At 45.2% G+C, this 20,150-nt stretch overlaps 1 protein-coding gene and 1 pseudogene across 2 annotated transcripts in view; one reads left to right on the forward strand and one right to left on the reverse strand.

Moving 5' to 3' along the window:
- KIRREL3 (kirre like nephrin family adhesion molecule 3) overlaps positions 1 to 20,150 on the forward strand; it is a 3,739,713-nt gene that overhangs the window by 470,021 nt on the left and 3,249,542 nt on the right. The gene's annotated exons all lie outside the window — the stretch shown is intronic.
- Positions 13,311 to 13,427, reverse strand: LOC138286317 (U6atac minor spliceosomal RNA; annotated as a pseudogene).

Below are 20,150 nucleotides of genomic sequence, written 5' to 3' on the forward strand. Positions count from 1 at the left end.
ATTCTGGCTTTCCCGCTGGGCTGGCGGGCGACCGCCAGAAGGCCGCCCGCCAGCCCAGCGGGAAACCCCTCCCCACGAGGAAGCCGGCTCCGAATGGAGCCGGCGGAGTGGGCATGTGCGACGGGTGCAGTTTGCACCCGTCGCGTATTTCAGTGTCTGCTAGGCAGACACTGAAATACACAGTAGGGCCCTCTTACGGGGGCCCCTGCCGTGCCCATGCCATTGGCATGGGCACGGCAGGGGCCCCCAGGGGCCCCGCGGCACCCCCTACCGCCATCCTGTTCCTGGCGGCCGAACCGCCAGGAACAGGATGGCGGTAGGGGGTGTCAGAATCCCCCTTGCTGCGCCGCCATGGGGGATTCCAAGGGCAGCGGTAAACCGGCGGGAGACCGCCGGTTTACCCTTTCTGGCCGCGGCAGAACCGCCGCGGTCAGAATGCCCTTTGGAGCACCGCCGGTCTGTCGGCGGTGCTCCCGTGGCCGGTGACCCTGACGGTCACCGGCCGCCAGGGTCTGAATCAGGCCCTATATGTGATAAGTTACATTTTATTGCCGGTTCAAAGCGTTCATCATGTCCCCAACTCTTATTCACAGAAATATACGTGTTGTCACTTCTGGGCAGTTTTTATCAAAACACCAGATGTTTTATATAAAACACCTCACTGCCCCTACACAATAGAGGAGAATTCCAACCAGTTGCCATCGTACATTCCACATCGCCTTTGCAAGTTTCTGCTGAGACCTGATGAAGTCTCTCTCTCCATGTGTGAGAATTGGCAGTAGACCAACAATCCTCTTCTTTACCTACAATCGCAGGCATAGGGAGTGGAGCTCTCGTGGAGGGGCTGATGGGCGTATTAGGGCTTCCACTGCCACACTCTTATAGAAAATATTAGTAGTGCAGGTAGGGATTTTAGAACCATTTTTCTGAAAGTATGGTCGAACCTTTCCTCTGTTTCACTCTCAGTGTCACTGCCTTGCTTTTATTATGTTTTATCATCCTCCTAGTCGCAATACATGACTTTTTACATAGCATGCTGTTGATTCAATTAAACATATTGACCCTCGTCCTGCTTCTGTTTTGCCTTTGTATGTGTGAGCCATAAGTGACTGAGATAAAAGGGTAGTATTTGTTCCACCACGATTTCCCTGAGAAATCCAGATGACTTGCTAAGGACTGCCACAAATCACCTTTTACTCTTGGGTGCAGGTGAGCTGTTGCTAGCTGGCCGAGAGGGTTAGGCAAATAGTTGTCACACGGTGCAGGATCAGACTCAGTCCTCCACGTACAGTGGTGCTGTCGCCCAAATCCAGCAGTCCTGTTACTAATTGCGAGACTCTTTATGACACTGTCACTCAGAATCAATCTTGTGTTGTGCTTTACCAAAGCCAATCCAAAACACATTCCATTGGCCTTACAGTCACACATTCAGCATGCAGTCACACTACCAATCACCATTAGTTCTCTCCTTGCATACACCATTAACTCAGGGATGTCAACACAGGAGGTACACCATGGCATTTGAGGCATGTTGGTATTTCACTCTTTAGGAAAAACATAGGCATGTTGTATATTATAGATCTGAAAACATAGAATACTGCAACTATTGCTCACATATTATGCCTGGGTCAATAGCATTCCCATGTCCTAGGGAGGCACACTTGGTGTGCCCTTTCACACTACAGATCAATGGTTTGGGTGTCAGAACCTTTCACAAAGCCTAGACCTCAGGGTATGCACATGATTGTAGAGCATTGTGGTCAGAAACGAAAGCATGATACCTGTAAATGAGGGACATTCCCATTCCAATAGTCACCACTCCAAAATATGCATCTCCAAATACTAACTTCCATAATTTAATTCTGGCCACCAGATCAGCAGAACTGGTGGGAAAGTCCATTTGCATTCTTATGCAGCAGCCTGGCTCTGTATGCGCTGTTCTCCCCATTAATGGCTATTCCCTACAAGGAAATAGGCAATCAGAGCATCTTGGGGTTTTCAAGCCCCAATTCCATTAACAACTTGTGTGGATTGTGATCCACCTCAACAATGATCTTGGTGCCAAACAAGTAGGTCTAGACATTCTGAATGGCCCACATTGTCACAAAACTCTCCTTCTAGATTATAGCTCAATTGTGTTTCCTAGGAAACTCTCCCTTTGTCACAGAGTTGAGTGAGGATAGTTTCAACTCTTTTGTCGGAGGGGTCAATCTGCACAGTGATGAGCAGACAATAGTCAGGTGCCTTCAGCACAGGACCATTGCCTAGTACTCTACTCCTTCTGATATTCTGCAGTCAGATGATCTTGCTAGGATGTTTCCTGGATATCAGGGCTGTCAATGGCACAATTTGGTCACATTGTTGTCCCCATAGTTACTGAGACCTAGAGAGTCGTGCAACTGAGTCTGCATTGTGTGGACCCATTTGAATACTGTCTGGATCTTTGCTTCTAATGGGCAGATCTTCCAGCTGCCAACCAAATGCCAAAGCTAGAGCACAGCAAGCTGCCCCACCTGCCCATCCTAATACATTTAAGCCCCCATCCTCACTAACTGCTCCAAGGGTTTCAGGTGGTCCTCACATGAACTGCTGAAGATGGAAATGCCAAGGAGTTAGCCATGAAGAACTCCTCAAGAATTAACAATATTTAGCTGCCTAGAAGCTGAAAAATGTCCTGAGTACTGTTCAGCTCAAAGGGCATGACCCTGAATCGATACAAGCATGGTGAATGCAGTCTTATCCTTGGCACTAGGAAGCAATGCAATTAGCCAGTACTCACTTGTCAAATCAAAGGTTTAAGAACCTGGGAGCACTGAGGCTGTCCACCAGCTCATAGGAATGAGGTTTAAATCCATATTGGTTTCTTGAATGAGAACCCGATGGGCCACATAAAAGCAAAAATCTGTTGGCTCTTGCTTACACACCTTAATTATGGGCTGGCCCATGAACAATGGGAGTACTCATTTAGTCCTAGGTCCAAAACCTTGGCAACCACTTCTGATTCATTCCTGGATTTTGCTTAACATCCTGTAAGTTTTGCCATGCATATATAAGTTCTTTCCATGTCTGTGTCATGCACATAGACCAATGTTAACACCAGGGTCGCTGAGAAGTGATGGGAAAATCATTCCAGAATCTCTAAACACTCTTCTTCTTAAAGGTCAGATTATTAGCAAGCTTCACCTCGTTTATAGACCCATTCTTCTTATCACTGTGCAACAAGTTGAGGAGTGGCTCATTGTCCCCCTTTCCTCAACCATATTCAGGATACTCATGGTAAAATCTCTGAAATTGTGGAAATGTGGTCAAAATGAACACCCTCCCAGGTTCCCATGTGGCACCTGTGTTCAGATGGTAACTGACATCAGATCACATTTTAAACCATTTCATATGCCTCACTTCATTTAACCTCAAAAGCTCTGGGGCAAATGGGCCATAGTACCAATATCTCATGACATCCTTGTTACTCAGTCAAAACTTTGTTCTGCTCATACAATTCTGTACTAGCTTTGGTTAGTCTGAAGTTTTTTTTCTTTGCCTTAATCATGTACTGTGTGATCAGCAGTCAGAGACCAATCACACAGTCTACTGCCTCCTTTCTATGGTATTCTGAAGTTCCTTTCCAACCTTCGCAGGCAAAGGTGAGGTGTCCCTGCACAGGATGCCCAAATGGAAGTTACTCCTCAGGTTCTCTGGTACAGTTTGTACCATCCTCTTATGGCTCTTATTATAATGTTCTACCGGCCCATTGGTCTGCGGGTGGTACGCTGAAAGGGAATTGTCAGGTCTTACCAGCTTACTCTCATATCTCTCATGTATTAGGAAATTAAATTTTTCACTGAAATCATCATCCTGGGGAAACTAGATCCTGGCTCAAATTTTATAAGCTCGCTGTACAGCAGAACATCCTCCCAGCTAACATAATGCTTCACCATCACTCTCTTACTGACCTGTTCTTAGGATTCCTTCCAAAGTCTCACAAGTGTAGGTCACTCAACTGGCGTCTGGTGGAACTGTTCCTGAGTTGGCCCCCCTTTAGCTAATTAACCCGGCATCTCTGGCAGTGACCCACACGCCAATGCACAGTCTGCTCAGAGGGCCTCCCTTTCCATTAGGTAAAATGGGCAATGGCTGCCTTAGTCTGTGCCTTCTCAGTCTGCCTTGACTCACTCACTACCCTTTTTTGGTCCTTGTAAATCTAGAGATCTCTGCCTCAGACAAATGTGCAGACTGTTCTCCAGTAATCATAGCTGATGTGGCCAAAATTATGTAGACTTAAGGGCCAGGTGCGCCTAACCTAGGCACAATCAGATAATGCCCTAGAAGGCATCAAGCACCCTGTTTCTCTTGAACCCTGTTGGACCTGGCCCTTTTACAGGGTCATTCCCCAGACTTTTTGCTTTTGCCTCCTTATTTTTCTGACCTTTGTTGGCTGACGTCTTGACTCTGAGCACTTTTTCACTGCTAACCTTCTTGTTTTGGTTTGCTCCCAGGAGCAGGGTGCTGTGGCCCCTCACCCCTGCAAACCTTCTCTACAACTTTGCCCACAGCATTTTTCCAAAGTTGCTGCTTTTATTTCTAAAGAAAATTCACCACCGCAGCCCAGGCTGCTGATTTACGCTAGCGCTGGGTGAAGCGCTTTATTTGGAGCCCCTAGCGCTCCCTCCGGAGTCTCTGCCTCTGAAAATCACCGCCGCAGCCCGGGCGCCCCATTTGGACGAAGGCGCGACGATCGCACTGCCTCCAGTGCCTGCGGGGCCCTTCCTGAATGCAAGACCGGAGCGAGTACGCTCCAATCGTGCCCCAGGGGCAAAGCGCGCTTTTTGACGTGCCCCCGGGTCACAGGCAGGCACCATCCTTGGTGCCTGCCCCACGGAACAGCCCAGGTCGGGCTTGACCGCGGCGCGCGAACCACATCGGGTGCGGCCGCATCAAGGAGCAGGACGGAAGCCTCATCGGAGGCCCCTGCTCCTCTCCCTTCTGTTTGGCAGCCGCGGACAAGGGTGGCTGCCTCCCCCCTGAGCAGGACACGGGGAGGGAAGGGAGTTCCCTTCCCCCCGGTCACTGTGCTAGGGGCACGAACGCCCCGACTACATTAGATTCTTGGCTTTTGGGCCCCCCTCATTCAGAGAGGGTCATTGGAGACCCAGGGGGCCCCCAAAGATCACGGGTCCCCGGAGGGGCCTGTCCTAAAACGCCAGAGAGAGAGGGTGCTGATCACCCCTCTCCCCCACAGACACCACGTGGCCCCCGTGTTGCGCACAGGAGCGCCGGGGGCCCCCCATGTTCGTTTCTAGGCACTGGAAGTGCCTTTTCCACCATCTAACAGGTATTTTGTAGGAAATCCAGGGTTTAGGAGCCTGATACAGATTATAATGTTTTAAGTTTCCTCCCTGTTTACTGGTAATACATATGTGTACTAATGTTCCTTTTATGGGCATGTCTAGTTAATATGTATTTATATGACTTGTGATATATTCTCTAATGTTCCTTGGATGGGTATTTAGGAACTGTTCATGACAGGTGCATATACCTTTTTCCTATACTTCCTGACTACTGCTTATGTTGCAGAATCCTGAGTACTTACGTGTTCTAATGTGACAACTGCATATTCATGCAGAGTATTAGTAACTTGTGTAACCCTCTGACAACTGCTAAGGTAGCAGGGTATTACTTACGTGTAATGTTGGTCTAATTCTGTTTTATGCAATACAGATTATTTTTACATAGCTCAGTGTTGTGTTTACTTTGTGGTGTGTATTTTGCGTCACATGTGTGGTGTGTTGTGCAAATGCTTTACACATTGCCTCCAGGTTAAGCCTGACTGCTCGTGCCAAGCTACCAAGGGGGTGAGCAGGGGTTATCTTGGACGTGAAACTCCCAAGCCCGGACTAGAGTGGGTAGGTTCTGCCTGGCTGAGGTGCATACCCTAGCCAACCAGAAACCCAATTTCTAACAAACCCCTACAATGACCATGGTCATCTTGCAGTTCTTTTACATCTCAACCTGGCAAGCAAGTATTCCATGTTTTCTTATGGCTTTGGCATCAAGCAGAATCAACCTCAAGTTTCGGAGCCTTCCTTTCAAAGTTGTGTGAATGCCAGTATTGATCAAGTCTGGAATGCTCCTCCCATTGGCGCAAGCTTCCAGTACAAACCCCATGGTGTTTGGGTAAATATGTTAATTAGGTTTTCAGTCACACATTCATTCCACTCATAAAGAGAACCAGATCAGGAGCCCAGGACTTCATGTACATCTCTCCTAAAGCACTGAGGGTCTTCCAAACCCACAACAGAACCTCCTCTTCTCGTCTCAAATTCAGCAAAAAGCAGAAGACCTAGTTTTTCTATTGTCCCGTGCCAAGGCTAGGCTAATCACACACACTTCCAGAGGAGCCAGGATACCCTTACAGGTGACAGGTCATAACATAATATTACAGTCATGGTAGAGTGTATTAAACATAGTTGTATGATGGAACCACACATGCCATTACCATGCATGCCTTTACAATGTGTCCATTACAACCTATATACCTTTCCCATGGAAACATTTACTCTGTATGCACCTTTACCACACATGCCTTTTACAACAAAGACTGAGTATGTCACAGGAAAGTAGTGCTTAGTTCTCCCAGGAGAAGGTTAAGCATAAAGTGAAGTTGTTTTCCACTTAAGAAAAGAGCCCAAATGAAGTGTGAATGAGTCGAGTCTGCCCACCTTACTTGTCACACAATGTGTCTACTGTTGGTGCTTGTGTAACGTGCTCAAATTCGGTCAATTTTGCACTATATTAAAAAGTGTAGACAAATAAAATGAAATAAAATAAAGATTCTGGCTCCATCGTCAGAGACTGAACCAGGGAGAAAACCCCCCTTTTAGCTCTATTTTTTAGTATAAACTGCACAAGTGCCTCTTAATATCGTTCGGAGGTGTTGTGTTTTTCATTCCACTCCACATTTAAAGATTCTCTCTTCTACAGATGTCATCACAAAATTAATATAACGTTCACTTCATATTGATAGATATGTTTAGGAGGGGGAGACATGGGGGTAGTACAGTCTAATGGCAGTCACGGATCGCCAGGATACCTGGGGCGGGGTGGCGCGGGGGTCATTAATTACCATTTAAAATAGTAAAATAAAATAAAACTTTCTTCAGCTCCGTGCTGCCTCGCTCCTCTGCTCCTCTGCTGCACGCAGGCACAGGTTCCCAGTCTGCCCTGCTGCCAATCCTGAATCTGCTCAAAGCAGCATCAGGATTAGCTGAGAGTGTCCAGCCAGGGCACTCCCAGGCAGACTTGAAGCCTGTGCAGGCTCTTTCCAGACCAGTAACTGTTTTGCTGAAGAGAGCCCTGTGCGCATGTGTGAACACACATGTGCTCTGAGGGGGAGTGCACAGTGCACTCCCCTCTGTTTGTCACCCCCAATGCCCTGCCCATTTCACAAGGAAGGGATAATAAACGCAGTTCATTATCCCTTCCCTGTGAAAGGATTTGCAGCAGTTACTGCTGGAGAGGGGTTGACACTCCTCCACCCTTATGGAGGAGCCCCCCTGTCTAACCATGGATGCCATCCCAAAAGTGGAAAACTTCTTGCATGTCCGGAAGCAAACCTCATACTCGGGCATTTACCAAATAGTTCTGAATTTAACGCTTTTGATATTTAATTTGCCACATACGTTAGTTTATAGGTTCCTAGCTCAAATAAACGATTTAATTTTTTTGTCATGATTTAGATAACATTCCTGTATAATGTAGTCCTTAATGCCGTATGTCAAAGGTTCGCTGAATGTTTTGAGGGCTGGCCCTATGAGGAAATTCATATTCCAAGGAGAAACGCAAAATATTCCCAGTTCCATTTAAAATGTTGGTCTTTACATTTACGGATTGTGTGCAAAAAACACCACCTGAACTGATAATATGAATATAAAATTGAATATATGCATGAATTGGCTGATTGTATGTGATATGGGTTTTGAATGCGTGATGAAGGTATTGGTAATGGCCGCGTTGTAAAGGCTGTTTCCCATTAAACTGTGTTGTTCACGGGATGCACGGCAGAAGAAAGGACATGTATTATGGAGTTTTATTAACATGCTGTTAAAGACGTTTAGTCTAATGAATGCAATGAGTTGTGAAGGTAATTTGAAAAGAACTACAGATATATTTTATACCAATCCCTGTGTTGCAGACTGGCCTTGAAAAAATGATGAGAGATATTTCAGTGTCTTGTGACCTCCCTAGATACCATAGTACACAAAGTTTACAGCTGTGGCTAAAGCACACTCTCAACTTTGTGAAATCAGTAAAAGGATTAACACAGAGTATGGCGAATGAAGACTATTATTCAAGCATCTAAAGATGTCAGTTTATATTGTTATCTATACACATAGCCATTATTATTATCAAATACATTTTAATAATATCTAAAAAGGAAACAAACATCAGCTATACTGCTTTCAAAGGCATTTAAGAAAACAATACTATTTTCCTACATTGCACTTCCTGTTTGCTGTCTGGAGAGTAATTTGCCTCTGTGATCATTTAAATCTGATCCAGGCTGCAAATGTTTGGGTTGAACATATTCTCAACAGAGGTGCAATCCTTCTAGTAGTAGGGGCCAGATGTGCGAAGCAATTTACTGGTCGCAAATGGCCCATTGGTCAGTTTACGACCAGTAAAATGCATTTTGCCATTTATCAACCCTATTTTTTGAGTTGGTGACTTATTACTGACTTGCAAAATAGGGTTTGCAAGCCACTATTAGGAAAGGGCATGTAAAGGGAGTCCCTTCCTAATAGAGAGTCGCACTGGTATGTCTGAATGTTTTGCTACCAGAATTCGGTCTCCCTTCCCTCTGTGAATGTGGGTGAAAACATTTTTCAAAAGCAGACAGTAGTGCCACGGACCACCTCCTAAAAATGAATAGAAAACTATTCCGTTTTCTTTTTGTAATGCATCCCGTTTTCCGTTAAGGAAAACTGTCTGCTTTACAAAAACAAAAGATTGCATTATTTAAAAAGCAATCACAGACATGGTGGTCTGCTGACCCCAGCAGGCACCTTTCCCTGTGATTGTGGCCATTTACAAATGTGTTGCAAATTGCGACTTGCCTGATGAATATTAATGAGGCAGGTCTCTTGCAACTCATTTGGGAATCGCAAACAGCATGAAACACACTGTTGTACATAGACATCTCAGATCCAAAGCTACATACATCTGGCCATTGGTCTTTTATTTAGAGGCTGGAAAACAATCTATGCTACTGGGCTCCATAAAGTACTTCAAAACTAATTAGCTCCAAGAAGACACCAGCATCTCAAAAAGCGTGCAACCCCCACCTACATTGTTCCTAGATGAAGAGTGTGTAGAGCCAAACAATTTGGGGGAGATTTGATGCTAAGTGTTTTTCTGTATTTACCTCTAATGTCTTAAAATTATTTCCATGCCTATAACTGACACCATGGCAAGTGAAGGGTCTTCACAAGGCGAAATGTGTAAAATGGAATCTCAGACTGCAGAGTCAAAGAATGAGGGATGTCTTGCTACAAAATCCCCCACAATAGGGCTTTGGGTGCAGAAGCAAGAAACTCCAAAATTGGAAAGTGCTGCCTCGCAGATTTCTGCCACCCTGGAAGTATCTATAACAACCAGACTGGATCAGGGAGATACAAAGATGTAATCACCATCCGGTGACCAGTAAGGTAATCTGAACTGGTTTAACTTCTCCTCCAGGTGAGACAGAAGCTTAAATGAGACCCTTAATTTTCCAGCAAACTGGAAAGGGTATGGCTGACTAAAAACAAATGACATAGCTGTAATAAGTATCAGGATTCTCCACACATACATACCATTAAAGAATGGTACCCTTTACGGCATGGTCAATCAAAAATATGTTTACCGGGGCCTGACCATAGTACCAAGACTGGCAGTTATGACTCACTGGATATCTGGAGCCAGACAGTTCAGTGAGTGCTTAACACTCTAGAAATGCATTTGGAAGCCGACTACTTCACTGCACAGGAGTTGGCCATTGCAAAGTTACAGTCATGCCTTTATTAATAACAATTGTTATAATTAATAATATAAATGTGTGGGAATGTCTTCTCACATGAGTCAGTAGATAAGAAAACAGCTCAAACAGGCCAAGCATTTGCAAAGTAATCAGTTAAAATCAGAGCTTTAGGGCCACATGTACAAATATTTAGAATTGTGATTTCCTAATTGCGATTTCATGCGAATCGCAGTTAGGGAATTGCAATTCCAAATGTAAGAAACTCTATTGAGTTTCTTTTTGCGATTCCCGGTGGGTCGCAAATAGACCTGCCTCTTTAATATTAATGAGGTAGGTTGCAATTTGCGACCCACCGGGAGTCTAAAAAATCACAGGGATGATGGCCTGCTGGCATCAGCAGACCACCATGTCTGTGATTGCTTTTAAATAAAGCAATCTGTTTTTTTTTTTTAATGCAGCCTGTTTCAGTTTAATTTTTGAAGAGTAGTCAGTGGTCAACGGGACCACTGCCTGCTCTTAAAAAACGTTTTTGCATGCATTCACAAAGGGGTAGGGGTCCCTTAGGGACCCTTCCCCTTTGTGAATGGGTTAGCGCCAATTTGAAATTGGTGCTAACTACGATTGTTTTGCGACCGCATTCATGGTCACAAAACAATCATTCATACCATTTAGATTCTGTATTAGGAAGGGACACACACCTTCCTAATACAGAATCGCAAAACCCAAATTGTGATTCAGTAACAACTTACCCAATCGCAGTTTGGGCTTTGTACATCCCAAAAAGCATTTTTCGAGAGGCAAATGGGCCGATTCTGCGAAACAGCCCGTTTGTGACTAGAAAAATGCTTTGTAGATGTGGCCCTTAGTTCCTCAGGACAACTTTTGAGGGCCTAATGCCTGCTGCATACATTTCAGCTAGTACGACAAATCCAGAGAGTCAGGTGAGTGAAAGTAAAATGTAGGACATTCCCTTGAGGTACCATAAAACACGTCACAAATTAAAAAAGAACCACAGCTCCGGTATATATTTAACACTATCAGCTGTAAATGTTTATTGTCAGCAGCAGAGCAGACCAAAATATAGATGGAGGATTTGAGAGTCTTTCTGTGTATTTGGAGTAGAAGAAAAAAAAGAGAAGGCCCATTTCCATAAAGTGCAATAATAATCTAGGTGCTGGTGAAGTTCTGAAAATGCAAACAAGTAATGCATGTTTTAAGCACTTTTTGAAAGTGTATTTGTTCTCACAAAGTAAAGCAGTAGAATCAACTAGGAAGATAACTCAGTGTCCCACTGTAAAATGTATCTGTTGCAAAGAGTTGGCTTTAGCTTGCAAGGTCTGGGTTCACCACCATCTATAGGCAGGGCCGCACTGGGAAACCAAAGCAGCCCTGGCAAATTTTGTCAGACCAGCCCCCATAGGGTGCATAGCAAACGAAACTGATCACTACAATAGGGCTTTGGGTTGCCCCCAAGAAAATTTGGGACAAAATGGCAAAAATGGTTTTCATTATATATTCAATTGTATTTGTTTCTAAAGCATATTAACCCCTTTGCTGCCAGGCCTTTTCCCCCTCCTGTGCCAGGCCTTTTTTGGCTATTTGGGGCAGTTCGTGCTTAGCCCCTCATAACTTTTTGTCCACATAAGCTAGCCAAGCCAAATTTGCGTCCTTTTTTTCCAACATCCTAGGGATTCTAGAGGTACCCAGACTTTGTGGGTTCCCCTGAAGGAGGCCAAGAAATTAGCCAATATACAGTGAAATTTTGAGTTTTTTTAAAAAAAATGGGAAAAAGGGGCTGCAGAAGAAGGCTTGTGGTTTTTCGCCTGAACATGGCATCAACAAAGGATTTGTGGTGCTACAATCACCAGCTTCCCAGCTTTCAGGAACAGGCAGACTTGAATCAGAAAACCCAATTTTTCAACACAATTTTGGCATTTTACTGGGACATACCCCATTTTTACGTTTTTTTGTGCTTTCAGCCTCCTTCCAGTCAGTGACAGAAATGGGCATGAAACCAATGCTGGATCCCAGAAACCTAAACATTTCTGAAAGGTAGACAAAATGCTGAATTCAGCAAGGGGTAATTGGTGTAGATCCTACAAGGGTTTCCTACAGAAAATAACAACGGAAAAAACAAATATTTAAATTGAGGTGAAAAAAAACAGCAATTTTTCTCTACGTTTTACTCTGTAACCTTTTTCTGCAATGTCAGATTTTTGAAAGCAATATACCGTTACGTCTGCTGGACTCTTCTGGTTGTGGTGATATATAGGGCTAGTAGGTTCATCAAGAATCCTAGTTACCCAGAGCCAATAAATGCGCTGCACCCTGCAGTGGGTTTTCATTCTATACCGGGTATACAGCAATTCATTTGCTGTAATATAAAAAGTGAAAAATAGCTATCAAGAAAACCTTTGTATTTCCAAAATGGGCACAAGATAGGGTGTTGAGGAGCAGTGGTTATTTGCACATCTCTGAGTTCCAGTGTGCCCATACTAGCATGTCTTTTTTACACACTCTCTTACATTTGGAAGGAAAAATGTAGAGAAAGACAAGGGGCAATAACACTTGTTTTGCTATTCTATGTTCCCCCAAGTCTCCCGATAAAAATGATACCTCACTTGTGTGGGTAGGCCTAGCGCCCGCGACAGGAAATGCCCCAAAACACAACGTGGACACATCCCATTTTTTGACAGAAAACAGAGGTGTTTTTTGCAAAGTGCCTACCTGTAGATTTTGGCCTCTAGCTCAGCCGGCACCTAGGGAAACCTACTAAACCTGTGCATTTTTTAAAACTAGAGACCTAGGGGAATCCAAGATGGGGTGACTTGTGGGGCTCTGACCAGGTTCTGATACCCAGAATCCTTTGCAAAGCTCAAAATGTGGCTAAAAAAACACATTTTCCTCACATTTCGCTGACAGAAAGTTCTGGAATCTGAGAGGAGCCACAAATTTCCTTCCACCCAGCGTTCCCCCAAGTCTCCAGATAAAAATGATACCTCACTTGTGTGGGTAGGCCTAGCGCCCGCGACAGGAAATTACCCAAAACACAACGTGGACACATCACATTTTTTCACAGAAAACAGAGGTGTGTTTTACAAAGTGCCTACCTGTGGATTTTGTCCTCTAGCTCAGCCGGCCCCAGGGGGGGCAGAAATGGCCTAAAAGAAATATGGCCCCCAACCCCTCCAGGGAGCGACCCTTGCCTATGGGGTCGCTCCCCTTGCGTGACATTGGCAGAAAAAAAAAATCCCCGGTGCCTAGTGGTTTCTGCCCCCATTGGGGGCAGATCGGCCTCATAAAAATAGGCCAATCTGCCCCCAAGGGGGGCAGAAGTGGCCTAAATGTAATTTGCCCCCTAGGGGAGGGACCCTTGCCTAAGGGGTTGCTCCCCACCTCTAAAAACAAAAAACAAAACAAAAAAAAAGGATCCCTGGTGCCTAGAGGTTTGGCCTAATAATAGGCCGATCTGCCCTGGGGGAGGAGGGTAGAAAAGGCCTTAAAAAAAAATGACCCCCCTGGGAGCGACCCTTGCCCAAGGGGTCGCTCCCCTTGCATGAAAACTCCCTGGTGTCCAGTGGTTTCTGTCCCCCTTGGGGGCAGATTGGCCTAATAAAAATAGGCCAATGGCCTAAATATAATTCGCCCCCTCGGGGAGCGACCCTTGCCTAAGGGGTCACTCCCCACCTCTAAAACAAAAAACAAAACAAAAAAAAAAAGATCCCTGATGCCTCCAAAAAAATGCCCCCCCTGGGAGCGACCCTTGCCCAAGGGGTCGCTCTCCTCATGCCAGTTTCACTTTGAAAAGAAATCCCTGGTGTCTAGTGGGCGTTTCAAAAGCCGGATTGCTTTACAATCCGGCTTTTGAAACGCTGAGAGAGACTTCAAAGGGAAGGAAATACATTTCCTTCCCTTTGAAGCCTCTCTCGGCCTCCTCCATGTGATCGGAAGAGAAATTCTTTTCCGAGCGCGCTGGAAGCTGAGCTTCCAGCGCGAAGGAGGTAGCCTCTGTTACAATCAGCATGCGATGCGCGCTGAAGTCACAGGGGTTGGGGGGTTCCCCTTCCATCCACGACCGGGGGGTGTGGGTGGGGGGGCACGTGGGGGGGCGCAAGGCACCGGGAACCGGTGCCTTGGATGAGATCACCTCGTCCAAGGCACCGTAGGGGTTAAATGATGGCTTTCCAGGGAACCAGGATAAGGAAATCTTTACTGGGGCTCTTCAATGATTCCCTCACCATCCCTTCTAACAGTATCTCCTCTCTCCATAGCTCCGCTCTCACATGTATTTAATTTGCTTTATAGCTCCTCTCTCACCAGTGTCGAGTGTTGGCACACTTCACATCACACACACATGCAGAGACAATTAATCATATGTGTGTAAGTCAGTGTATAGGAAATGTTACATAAGACAAAGGGGACTACAAGCTGTAGGAGTCACTATTATCTGTTAGACCTGGCATCATTGGCATGGTCTCCCCTAACTTTTTGCCTTCTGACCTCCTGTGGTTTAGACCTATTTTTGCTGCTCTTTAGGGATCTGGGCACTTTACCACTGCTGCCCAGTGCTAAAGTGCAGGTGATTTGTACCCCAAAACATGGTAACTTTGGCATCTCCATAATTGGCATTTTTAATTTACTTGTAAATCCATAGTAAAGCACACTATCTGTGCCCAGGCCCTGTAATTTAAATGCTACTAGTGGACCTGCAGCACTGGTTATGCCACACACTACTGTAGCCTCACAAACATGTCTCAGGCCTAGCAATGCAGAATCTGTGCGTTCAGTCTTAACCTGCCACTTCAACCAGGCTAGTGTACCCACTTCCTTTTATTACACGTAATACCCACAAGGACAGGGTGCAGTGTATATAAAGGGCTAGGCAAGTATGGAGTTTGGTGCCCCTGGACTCACAATTTAAAATTACAACTAATGGTGAAGTCGGATTTTAAATTAGAAGTCTGAAAACACCACTTGTAGAAAGTTGGCATTTTCTCACTTTAACCATCCTGTGCCTCTGCCTGTTACTGAATACACATATGGGGTAGGTGACAGCTAGGCTTTGTAGATTCCCACTAGACAGGCACACACAAACAGAGCTTGGATGTGGCATTAGCATTTTGATGGCCCATTGTAAGGAAATGCCTCCTTGGCATGGTTACCCCCTGACTTTTCGCCTTTGCTGATGCCAAGTTATGATTTGAAAGTGTGCTGGGACCTGCTAACCAGGCCCCAGCACCAGTGTTCTTTCCCTAAACTGTACCTTTGTCTCCAAAATTGGCACAACCCTGGCACCCAGGTAAGTCCCTTGTAACTGGTACCCCAGGTACCAAGGGCCCTGATGCCAGGGAAGGTCTCTAAGGGCTTCAGCATGTCTTATGCCATCCTGGGGACCCCTCACTCAACACATACACACTGCTTGCCAGCTTGTGTGTGCTGGTGGGGAGTAAATGACCAAGTCGACATGGCACTCCCCTCAGAGTTCCATGCCAACCTCACACTGCGTATTGCATAGATAAGTCACCCCTCTAGCGGGCCTTACAGCCCTAAGGCAGGGTGCCCTATACCATAGGTGAGGGCATAGGTGCCTGAGCACTATGCCCCTACAGTGTCTAAGCAAAACCTTAGACATTGTAAGTGCAGGGTAGCCATAAGAGTATATTGTCTGGGAGTCTGTCAAACACAAACTCCACAGCACCATAATGGCTACACCCCCTTTGTTACAGCGCCACAGGGCATCCTAGCTAATGGAGATGCCCGCCCCTCCGGCCACTGCCCTCACTTTTGGCGGCAAGGCTGGAGGAGATAATGAGAAAAACAAGGAGGAGTCACTCCCCAGTCAGGACAGCCCCTAAGGTGTCCTGAGCTGAGGTGACTCTTACTTTTAGAAATCCTCCATCTTGCAGATGGAGCATTCCCCCAATAGGATTAGGGATGTGCCTCCCTCCCCACAGGGAGGAGGCACAAGGAGGGTGTAGCCACCCTCAGGGCCAGTAGCTGTTGGCTACTGCCCTCCCAGACCTAAACACACCACTAAATGGAGTATTTAGGGGCTCCCACAACTGAGGGAGATAGATTTCTGCAACCTAAAGAAGAAGAAGGACTGCTGACCTGAAGTCCTGCAGTGAAGATGGAGACGACAACTGATTTGGCCCCAGCCCCACCGGCCTGTCTCCCTACTTCGAAGAAAACTGCAACAGCGACGCAACCAACAGGGTCCAGCGACCTCTGAAGCCTCAGAGGACTACCTTGCATCTAAAGGACCAAGAAGCTCCTGAGAACAGCGGCCCTGTTCAAGAAACTGCAACTTTTGGAAACAAAGAAGCAACTTTTAAAGACCACACGTTTATCGTAGAAACGCGTGAGACTTTCCACTCTGCACCCGACGCCCCTGTCTCGACCTGCGGAAAACTAACTCTACAGGGAGGACTCCCCAGTGACTGCGAGCCCGTGAGTTGCCAGAGTTGACCCCCCTGAGCCCCCACAGCGACACCTGCAGAGGAAATCCAGAGGCTCCTCCTGACCGTGACTTCCTGCTTCAAGGAACCCGACGCCTGGAAATCACACTGCACCAGCAGTCCCCAGGACCTGAAGGAACCGAACTCCAATGCTGGAGCGACCCCCAGGCCACCCTCTGCCTAGCCCAGGTGGTGGCTATCCCGAGGAGCCCCCCCTGTGCCTGCCTGCATCGTTGAAGAGAACCCCGGGTCTCCCCATTGATTCCTGTTGAAAACCTGACACCTGTTTGCACTCTGCACCCGGCCGCCCCTGTGCCGCTGAGGGTGTACTTTCTGTGCCTGCTTGTGTCCCCCCCGGTGCCCTACAAAACCCCCCTGGTCTGCCCTCCGAAGTCGCGGGTACTTACCTGCTGGCAGACTGGAACCGGGGCACCCCTATTTCCATTGAAGCCTATGTGTTTTGGGCACCACTTTGACCTCTGCACCTGACCGACCCTGAGCTGCTGGTGTGGTAAATTTGGGGTTGCCTTGAACCCCCAACGGTGGGCTACCTTGGACCCAAATTGGAACCCTGTAAGTGTTTTACTTACCTGCGAACTTAACATTTTCTTACCTCCCCCAAGAACTGTTGATTTTTGCAGTGTCCACTTTTAAAATGGTTCATTGCCATTTTTGTCAAAACTTTACATGCTATTGTGATAATTCAAAGTTCCTAGAATACCTGAGTGAAATACCTTTCATTTAAAGTATTGTTTGTAAATCCCCAACCTGCGGTTCTTAAAATAAACTAAGAAAATATATTTTTCTATATAAAAACCTATTGGCCTGGAATTTGTCTTTGAGTGTGTGTTCCTCATTTATTGCCTGTGTGTGTACAACAAATGCTTAACACTACCCTCTGATAAGCCTACTGCTTGACCACACAACCACAAAATAGAGCATTAGAATTATCTCTTTTTGCCACTATCTTACCTCTAAGGGGAACCCTTGGACTCTGTGCACACTATTTCTTACTTTGAAATAGTATATACAGAGTCAACTTCCTACACCCATCACAAGGCTAATGGGCCTTTCTAGGCTAAGTGGAAGTGGGGACCTCACACTTACTTCTAAATAGGGCTGTACTGCTCCTCACACAAAGGGGTGCCTGCCCCCCTGAGTACTGTCTGTCTGAAGCCAGAAAGGGCAAGGAAGGGACTTCAAAGGAAGATCTGGAGGTTTCTCCAGCCTTCTGAATTCTGCCTTCATAGCTCACTGTGAGAAGATGATTGTAAGCTTTGAACTGCGCAGTAACAAAAGGACCTTCTATGTGACAAAAGCAGTATCCCACTGAGCATTAAACATAAAACACAGTTCTGAACTGTGCACTGCTACAAACCCCTGCCCCCCCTCTTCAATATCAAAGGCGACCCTCTACCCTTCTAGCCTCCCTCGGAAGCGTCGCCAGTCTGGCCTTGGCTGTAGGTGATTAACAGAGGACTTAGATTGTTGTAAGACGTCCACAGTGATAAAAGACAGTGCCACTCCCGTATGAAAAACATACAGCGAGCGTCTCATCTTGGTAAAGAAAATAGTTTGATTTGTAACTGAATGCACAGTGACAGTACGTGCCTTACATAAAGTAGAAGTAAGCTGTCTGACAGAGACACTGATGCACAGTGACCCTCAAGACCAGCATATGCAAAATAACAAACATTTTGCCCTTGGGGATTTTATAATAATCTGAATTGCATATCTTCCTCTTGCAATACGAGGTGGCAAGATCTTCAAATCCTGATATTTAACACAAAATGTCTGTTCTGCTATGACATTTTCCGGAGATATGTAATAAATTCACGTGGTGATTTTGACAACTTATACCGAAAATTACAAAATATAAATACAAATTAATGTATACGTAAATATTCTTACGCAGGTCAATTTGTAGGCAACAAGTGCATTTTAAGTTTGGAATAGTGACAAATTATCACTGATAAACGAAAAAAGCCTTCAAGGAGTATCTCCAACCATTGTTCCCTTTTTTCTTGCCATATATCAAAGCAATTGAAAAAGCGACATGTCTTCAAAAATGAGGTAAAGCAAAAAATATAGGTTGTTAAGCAGGCAGAAACATTTCTGGAGAACTGGAGAAGCAGCCAACAACACGGATGGAAAAAGACTATATGAAAACCCTCAATGCCCTCAAGGTATTTCTGTCCTTTGATTTTTCGGGCCGAGTGCTAAACGTTGAAGGTGCGTTGGCTCTACCACCATCAAATACGATTGTAATGTAATAGTACCCAACATGACGGGGGTAGACCACTGGTCTTATTGTTGAAAATGTTGAGGGTTAAAGGGAAAGTGATTTGCAATAGTTAAGTGTAGAAAAGATTAGCTAAGAGAATCCGGCATGGTATTTCCCACCATGCAAAATCCTGCTGTTTATTGTGGCAATATAACAATGCACATTCTAAGTGGCTAAGCCTGACTTGGCCGAAAAGGAAGCTTCTAACATATGGTGTATGTTTTATAAATTCATTCGTAGGTGTTAGAGAGCAACATTATTAATAAAAATGAATTGCTAAAACACAATGTGAAACAACGTATATTCAAAGGCCTAGCTGAAAAACGTGCAGTTTTAAAGAGACTGACATGGTGTTCACCACAACGTGTTTATGTGAAAATAATAATGTCTAATGATAATGTATTTTGATTAATCATGGCTATATACACTAAAAAAGATTAATTATTAAGGTATTACACAACTAATGGTTCAAATTTATTAGTAAAAAACTATTTTATTTTTTTCATGTATTAGCATTAGCTAAAAGTCCTATGTTTTAGTATTTTCTAGAAGCATGGTGTTTAAATGTTGCTAACCTCTCTGAAATGTTTGCAAACAGTTTATTAAGCACACTGCGTGACTTGCACAGTGGAAAAAGTATGTTCTGTTCTTACTTCACTTGTGTAAGTTTTAACAATGGGCTTCAGTGCTCAATGTCATGTTGTCGTAGGTGGACTCTTGCTCTAGGCAAGACTGCTGGTTTTTGGATGGCAGCACATTTGTTTGTAGATGACTAAGCCAATCCTACAGCAAGTCGCAACTGTTGCCAACCCTCCCGGCTCACAAGCAGCACCTCATCAAAAACCCAAATAGTAAAAGGTGATTTTTGGCAGCCTTTACGCATGGACTCAAGAGTGCGACATCTCAGGGGAATCATGGTTAAACTGAGATTACCCTTTTCTCACATGAGCAACAAGTCTCAGTCACACACAGGCAATGAAGGCGAAACAGTAAAGTTTCAATAGGCTTTATTAACAAGACTGCAATCTACTGTAAGTTGCATTGGTTGCAATGATTAGGATAATGAACAATGCAAGAAACAGAATGGCAAAAACGAGAGTCATGAATACAAAGACCCCCACCATCTTTCAATAACAAGTAAAATGAAATAGATGTGAAATAGTCACTAACGCCCTAGCATGATGAACCTAATCTCTAACCTAAAGAGAGCTAAGTGTGTTAAACCTAATCTGACAATACCATGTCCATGAAAAGAGCCCCCAACCCATGTTACCTTGGAATAAGGTCTTTAGATCAGACTCCGTGGTGACACGAAGGCTGGGCCTGCATCAAGGCGATGTGTAGCATAGATAGCGTTGATGGCATCTGGTAGGAATCTCTCTGATAATCTTGTCTG

Source organism: Pleurodeles waltl, chromosome 3_1, assembly GCF_031143425.1.
Source record: "Pleurodeles waltl isolate 20211129_DDA chromosome 3_1, aPleWal1.hap1.20221129, whole genome shotgun sequence".
NCBI lineage: Eukaryota > Metazoa > Chordata > Amphibia > Caudata > Salamandridae > Pleurodeles > Pleurodeles waltl.